The sequence below is a fragment of the Chrysemys picta genome, chromosome 6 (assembly GCF_011386835.1).
Source record: "Chrysemys picta bellii isolate R12L10 chromosome 6, ASM1138683v2, whole genome shotgun sequence".
In the NCBI taxonomy this organism is placed as follows: Eukaryota; Metazoa; Chordata; order Testudines; family Emydidae; genus Chrysemys; species Chrysemys picta.
Window position 1 is genome coordinate 55,216,898 of NC_088796.1, and position 6,958 is coordinate 55,223,855.

A 6,958-nucleotide genomic window follows, 5' to 3' on the forward strand; every position below is an offset into this window, starting at 1 on the left:
CATGAACCTTGCCCGGCCATCCCACCTAGATGTTGGTAAAACGTCCCCTGTGGTCCACCAGTGCTTGCAGCACCATGGAAAAGTAGCCCTTTCGGTTAATGTACTGGGTGGCCTGGTGGTCCGGTGCCAGGATAGGGATGTGAGTTCCATCTATGGCCCCACCGCAGTTTGGGAATCCCATCGCTGCGAAGCCATCTATGATCGCCTCCACGTTTCCCAGGGTCACTACCTTTGGCAGCAGTACATCAATGATTGCCTTCGCTACTTGCATCACAACAACCCCCACGGTAGATTTGCCCACCCCAAACTGGTTCGCGACTGACCGGTAGCTGTCTGGCGTTGCAAGCTTCCAGAGGGCTATGGCCACTCGCTTCTGTACACTCAGTGCAGCTCGCAACCGGGTGTCACTGCGCTTCAGGGCAGGGGACAGCAACTCACAAAGTTCCAGGAAAGTTCCCTTCCGCATGCGAAAGTTTCGCAGCCACTGGGATTCATCCCAGACCTGCAGCACTATGCGGTCCCACCACTCAGTGCTTGTTTCCCGTGCCCAGAATCGCCGTTCCACGGCATCAACATGACCCATTGCCACCGTGATGTCCTCGGCGCTGGGTCCCCTGCTTTCTGAGAGGTCTGTGCTACTCTCAGACTTCAGGACATCACCGCGGTGCCGTAGCCTCCTCGCCTGACTTTTCTGCATCTGCCTCAGGGAAACCTGTATGATAAGCTGCGAGGCGTTGAGAGCGGCCACAACTGCAGCGATGGTCGCAGCGTGCTCCATGCTCGCAGTGCTGTGGCGTCCGCGCTGTCAATGACTGGAAAAGTGCGCGAACTGATTTCCCGCCGGCGCTTTCAGGGAGGGAGGGCGGGAGTGATGGACGGATGACGACAGTTACCCAAAAGCACCCTCGACACATTTTGTTACCCAGAAGGCATTGCCGGCTACACCCAGAATTCCAATGGGCAGAGGGGACTGCGGGAACTGTGGGATAGCTGACCACAGCGCACCGCTTCGAATGTCGACGCTTTCACCGTTAGTGTGGACGCACAAAGTCGAATTACTGTCCTTAGTGTGGACACACACGTTCGACTTTGCAATATCGATTCCAAAAATTCGATGCAAGTAAAATCGAACTACTCTCGTAGTGTAGACAAGGCCTGTGAGTGTCCAGGGGTTAAGGGCTGAACATTGCAGGGGAGTGTTCCAAGGACTCAGGGCTCGGTGTGTGTGTGTCACTAGACTACACAGAGAGGGCAAATTCTTCCTGGACCTGGAAGGCAGTGCTTCTGTGACCGATGGCTGTTGGTTTCAGGTTACTGAGCTACAGCAGGCACAGAGAAGACTGCTTCATGCGAATAGCAGGTAGTGGTGAGGTGGCTCACAACCCTTGGTATCCCTGTAGAGTGTCACAGATACCGTTGAACTCAGTCTTTTTACCAGATCCTACCAGAGTCCCAAGATATTGATTTATATGGGGACACAGAACATAACCAAAAGCTATTTGGACCAAGGGTGCCAATGGAATTGCAAACATTATGCAGTAAATGATAAAGTTATTAAATGTTTTAAAACAACAACATTTAGTACCTCTGATTACAGCCATCTAAAGGTGATGAGTTTTGAGCTTAATCCATGGTGAGATATAGAAGCAGTTCTACCATCAATTTGGTAGAGCAAGAAAATTAAGAGACTTTGGGCCATGGCATCTTATATAACCTCAAATTGAATGCTCGTTGCCATGAGAGAGAGATTGGGAGGCCCCCCCAAATAGAAGCTACTTTATTTGAGGGCTCCAAGTTCAATACAAAAGGTGCATGAACACCCAATAATTGGAACCTATACTGACCACAGTTGAAGGACCTTTGGTTTACATTTCATCAACCTCATCTACATCAAAGTAGAAACAGGTCTATGTTGAAATACTGGCAAGTTAAATTCTCCTTTTGCCAAGAGCAAGTCTACCCCAACATCGGCAGCTATCCCATTAAAACCACATCAAACCATCAGCTTGCATGTGAAGGCTTTCCTGAAATGCTTAAAACCTGAAGTTGGCTTGAGAATCCAGACATGGTCTAATCCAGAACTGGGCACTTCCTACATCCCCTCAGTTACACTGACATACCCAGCTAGTGAACTGTTTTCATCTTGTCTATCCACATGAGAACAATCCCAACTTGATATAATGCTTGATAGATGGGATGGCATGTTCATAAGGCACACACACGCAAGCCAATGCTGCCACAGTATTTGGTGGTGTCAATTCAGATGATAAATTTGTGATAGCAAATTGCCAGCATACCTGCAGCCTGACTCCAAAGCATGTTTTAATAGGATTGGGTAATAATCCTTTGTCCAAAGAAAAAGGAGATTGATGATTAATAAATAAGATGCAGCATCATGCTCCGAAATAGTAGGGTGAAAGTGTATCTTACTGTTGGGGGTAGAAAATCACTAGTATTTCTTTCGCTCTTTTCCATGTATCCTGAGACCAGGTCCCCTACCTCTGAAGCTTAGTCTTCAGAAACACAAGTAAGTTAATCACATAATCGTCTAGTTTTATCTATAAATCTGTGTGTCCCAATAGTATTGATTAATAGCTTGAAGTGAAAGTTTTTTGGAACTAAGTGGCAGGTGGTACAATCTGCCTCTACACACCATCTCCCTGCAGGGAAAGTGATTCTTACAAACAACAGATGGGTGGTACAATGGAGATAGTCCTGTGACTGAAGCTGCACTACAATCAGAGGGTTTTTTTGTTTTGTTTTGTTTTAATTTAATAGCAGTGAGATAGGTTAATGAAATCAGTGGGGAAAATCCTGTGGTGGCATTGGTGGGGGAGTTACAGCATGTCATTCAATCTGGCAGTCACTGTAAACTGGAACTTTAGTCAGCGTGGTATATTAACACAGAATGAGGCAGAACAAATGTTCTGTGGTTAATTCAGATACCCCTTGAAGTAGGCATATTTTGCTAGAGTCAGACACAGACAAATATATCATGTGACCCTCAGAACTGAACTATTGAATCAATGCATTAGAGAAGGGTGGTAACTATTCAAATATATTTGTAGACTACAGATTGATGGAAAGTCATGGGAAGACAGGAAAAATAGTTGGGTTTTGTGTTTTTCTGAGAAACATTTGCCTGGCATTTGTCTGCCTGCGTCATCAACTGTGGTATCTCATTCTGCTGCCACCCAGATTCCCATTCACTGGTTTGTTTAACCTCGAAGTGGGAAAGTAACTAACACAAATACATTCATTGTCCATGCTCTGGTAGAATTAAGATTCAGAATACACTCTCTGCATTTTAATGAGATTTGTTATGCACTGTGTTGTATGGCTGTCCTATTTCTCCTGCAGCCTTTCCTAAGAATGGTAAAAGTGCAAGATGAGAATTATTAAGCCCATATATACAATGTGCACTGTGTTTAAATAATGTTAGGGTTGTGACAGAAATGGACAAATCCCTGGAAAAATCACAGTTCAAACTGACACTCCATCCTCACTGATGCTATTGTGAATAAAAAGGAAAAAAATGGGACATCATGTTTCTGAATTGTGTACTCTACCCAACAGACTGGAGAAGCTGTGTGTATTGAGCCAATATGGTACGTGTTTTAACAACACAAAGCATTTACCCAGGAGACAGAAAAGTGGAACTATTCTGCTTTACAATGGGTAGATTTTTAAAAATGGGTAATTTTATAACTACTTTGTTTTAAAATGAATGACGTTAACTTGATTGCACACAACAGCTTTGAATCAAACATTTGTGAACTGTATCATACTGCTATCTGCCATGGATTGCTAGGATGTATTTTTTAAAAAAACAGATATGAAAGACATCACAGTGCAATAGAAAATTGTATGCTCAAAGGCAATAGCAGGAAATCCTGGCTCTTCCTTATGGTGTGCTGTCTAGCTTTTGTTTTCTTACAATTCCTATTGCTCAAGAAAGAACAGATATTAGATAATGTTTTCACCCCTCAGCCAAATAGTGCATACTGATACTTTAGCAAATTGTTCAGGGAAGATGATTAGGATACCAAGGGTGCAATTCTGGCCCCATTGAAGACCATGCACTATTCTGGGATTCAACTTCTTGCTCCACCATAGAGTTCCTGTGTGACCTTGGCCAAATCACTTAGGGCCTATCCATATGCTACCAGCAAAGCACACAAGAGGTAAGTGATTTGTAAAGTGCTCTAACATGTTGCACTCTAATTGCCCCAAGACCTTGCTGGCATGTTCTAAAAGGCACCTAGTTCACATTAATGCAGTTCTTCGGGCTCCGTTAATGTGAAACAGGTACCTTTTAGAGCACACCGGCATGATTTACACAGCACAGTCAGAAAGCAGACCATTAGTGAGTTTTACAAATCACACTCCACACTATGCAGACAAGACCTTGAATTCTCTATGCCTCAGTTCCCCATCTGTAAAATGGGGATAACAGAACTCCCAACCTCACAGGGGTGTTGTGAGGATAAATACATTAAAGATTGTGAAGTGCTCAGATGCTATGGTTATGGGGGCATATAAGTACCATATTAGATAGATAAAGGTAGCTACTGTCTGTGAAATGCCATGGGAGGAAAACAATTTTAAATCACTGTGGATTTGGCTGAAATACAACCAATAAAAGTAGAGTCCTCTGTACTTAACCACCAACTCCCCTGAGAGATCCAATCCCAACCTTTGTAACTTGAAAGCTTTGCAGGCCTGTCCAGAAAAGACCATGTGGTTCTACCAAATTCAGGCTATTTATACAGGCAATCACATGAAAGAATTGTAGCTCAAATCACAATTTGTTTACTACAAACCTGAAGTCTCTAAATAAATCTCCTGAAAGTGCTTATAATCCTTATCTTTTACTTGGAAGCTGTCAAGCATATGGCATGCCAAGTTGGCACCCAACGTGATGGGCAGATATCCCAGCCTAAAGCAGTTTAACGTAAGATGTACTATTAGACTCTTGATGATGATGTAGTTAATATTAGTTGTATTTTTCATGATGTCTGGGCACATAGCCATAAATTGGCAACCTGAGACTATTTAATTTTCATGCAAGTACTTAAATGTTTACTAAAGATTAGCATTTTAATTAGTCTATATTTTTCCCTAGGACAATTGGCATTTACTGTTGCCTGATTGAAAAGACATAGGGGTAAATCCTGCTCATTTACTTCACTAGGATTAACTCATATGGATAGAGTGAGCAGGATATGCTCCACAAAGTAAAATAATTTGGGATTGTGAAATTGCATTAAGCAAAATGAGTCAGTCAACTCTTCAATTTAAAGTAAGGGGAAGCAGTGTTTAGCCCCTTTTTAAATCTCAAGAGCTAGTAAATAAAGCCCTTACAACCTCCGCCTTATCCATTGGGATACATGCTTATTTTAGTTGTGCCTGGTATATTAAGGAATCTGTCATGCTGACTCTTTTATACTATGTATATTGATTTCTGAATGTGATCAAAATAAATAAAGCAAGAAACTGTAAAACAGTTCAGACGCTTGTATTTGTAGTTTCGTAACACAGTGATTATAAACTCTTTATAAGTGATCTCTCTCTCTCTCTCACACACACACACACACACACACACACACACACACACACACACACACACACACACACACACACACACACACACACTTCAAATATACCTCAACCCAGCCTCAGAAGTTGCACCTGCAATTTTATATCTACAATTATTGTTGCCTGCAATTTTGCAAATGACAAATAATGGAATGAAGACATCTACTTCATTAGCAGGAATAATTGGATAATTCTATCTACATTCTATTATTTGCATTCATAATTGATTGCACTTGCAACATTATGAGTGCAAATAATTGCTGGTGCAAAATTCTGGGTTCAGTTTTAAAGGCTGTTTTTTTGAAAATTTGGCAAGATTATGGCACAAACATACTAATCAGTGCAAGGATAAAATGATGGCTGGCATGCTGGCATTAACTCTTCTAGAGAAACTCAATAGAAACTGTGCTGATCTAAGAACCCAACAATGCCTTACACTCAGAATATTGAAATTAATGGCACTGAGCCTATGTAGATCGCTTCTTTTCAGGAGCTCTGATATTACAGTGATATGCAGGAGTAAACCCCCTGAATATAGGAATTGGACCTTAGTTATGAATGGAAACAATTATTAAAATTGTTTTTATACTCAAGTAGAAGATGGTTGAATTGATTGTGAATACCCTTATACTTAGGTTTAGGACAAATTTCAGCCTAAAGTGGGTTTTTATGAATGAGTTCTAAATCCCTGAAAACTGAGAGGTATTGTGATGAGAAAGATCAAAAATATAAAGTGTATTATTCATCTACTTTCACATAATAGACCCTTTAATTCTATTAGAATCTGTTGTTCAGTAAAGAGAAGCTGACACAACCTTAATTATAATGGCACTAGCAAGTATTGGTATAATAAATCTGCTATAGACCAATGTAGACTTTGATACCCTGAAATGGGGAAAGATAGATCATGACCTGGCTGGAAGGCCAAGTCATGAAGAGGAGGCTGCAGTGCCTGGAGTGAGAGAAGGGCCACAAAGAAATAAAGTGGCAGCAGGGCATGCAACGAGCAGCGGAGGAGGGCCTCAGACCTGGAAAGAGCTAACCCCCAGACTGGCCAGGAGAAGGTGCCACCTGCAGTGAGTGGACTCTGTGACAGAGGGTCATATGAATTGGCCTGTGAAGGGACTTTGGTTTGATGGATATTATTTTTGCTTTACTGTATTTAGGTAGAGTTTTGTTCCATATTCTCCTAACTCATCCTATGACATATCACCAAGTGGCCACCAAAAGATTCAGTGACATGTCTTCAGCTTATTGGAAGATAAGAACTATAGCCCAGACTCTCAATGGTATTCAAACACCTAATTCTCATTTTTCAATGGGAGTTAAGCACCTTAATACCTTTGAAAATCTGGATCCA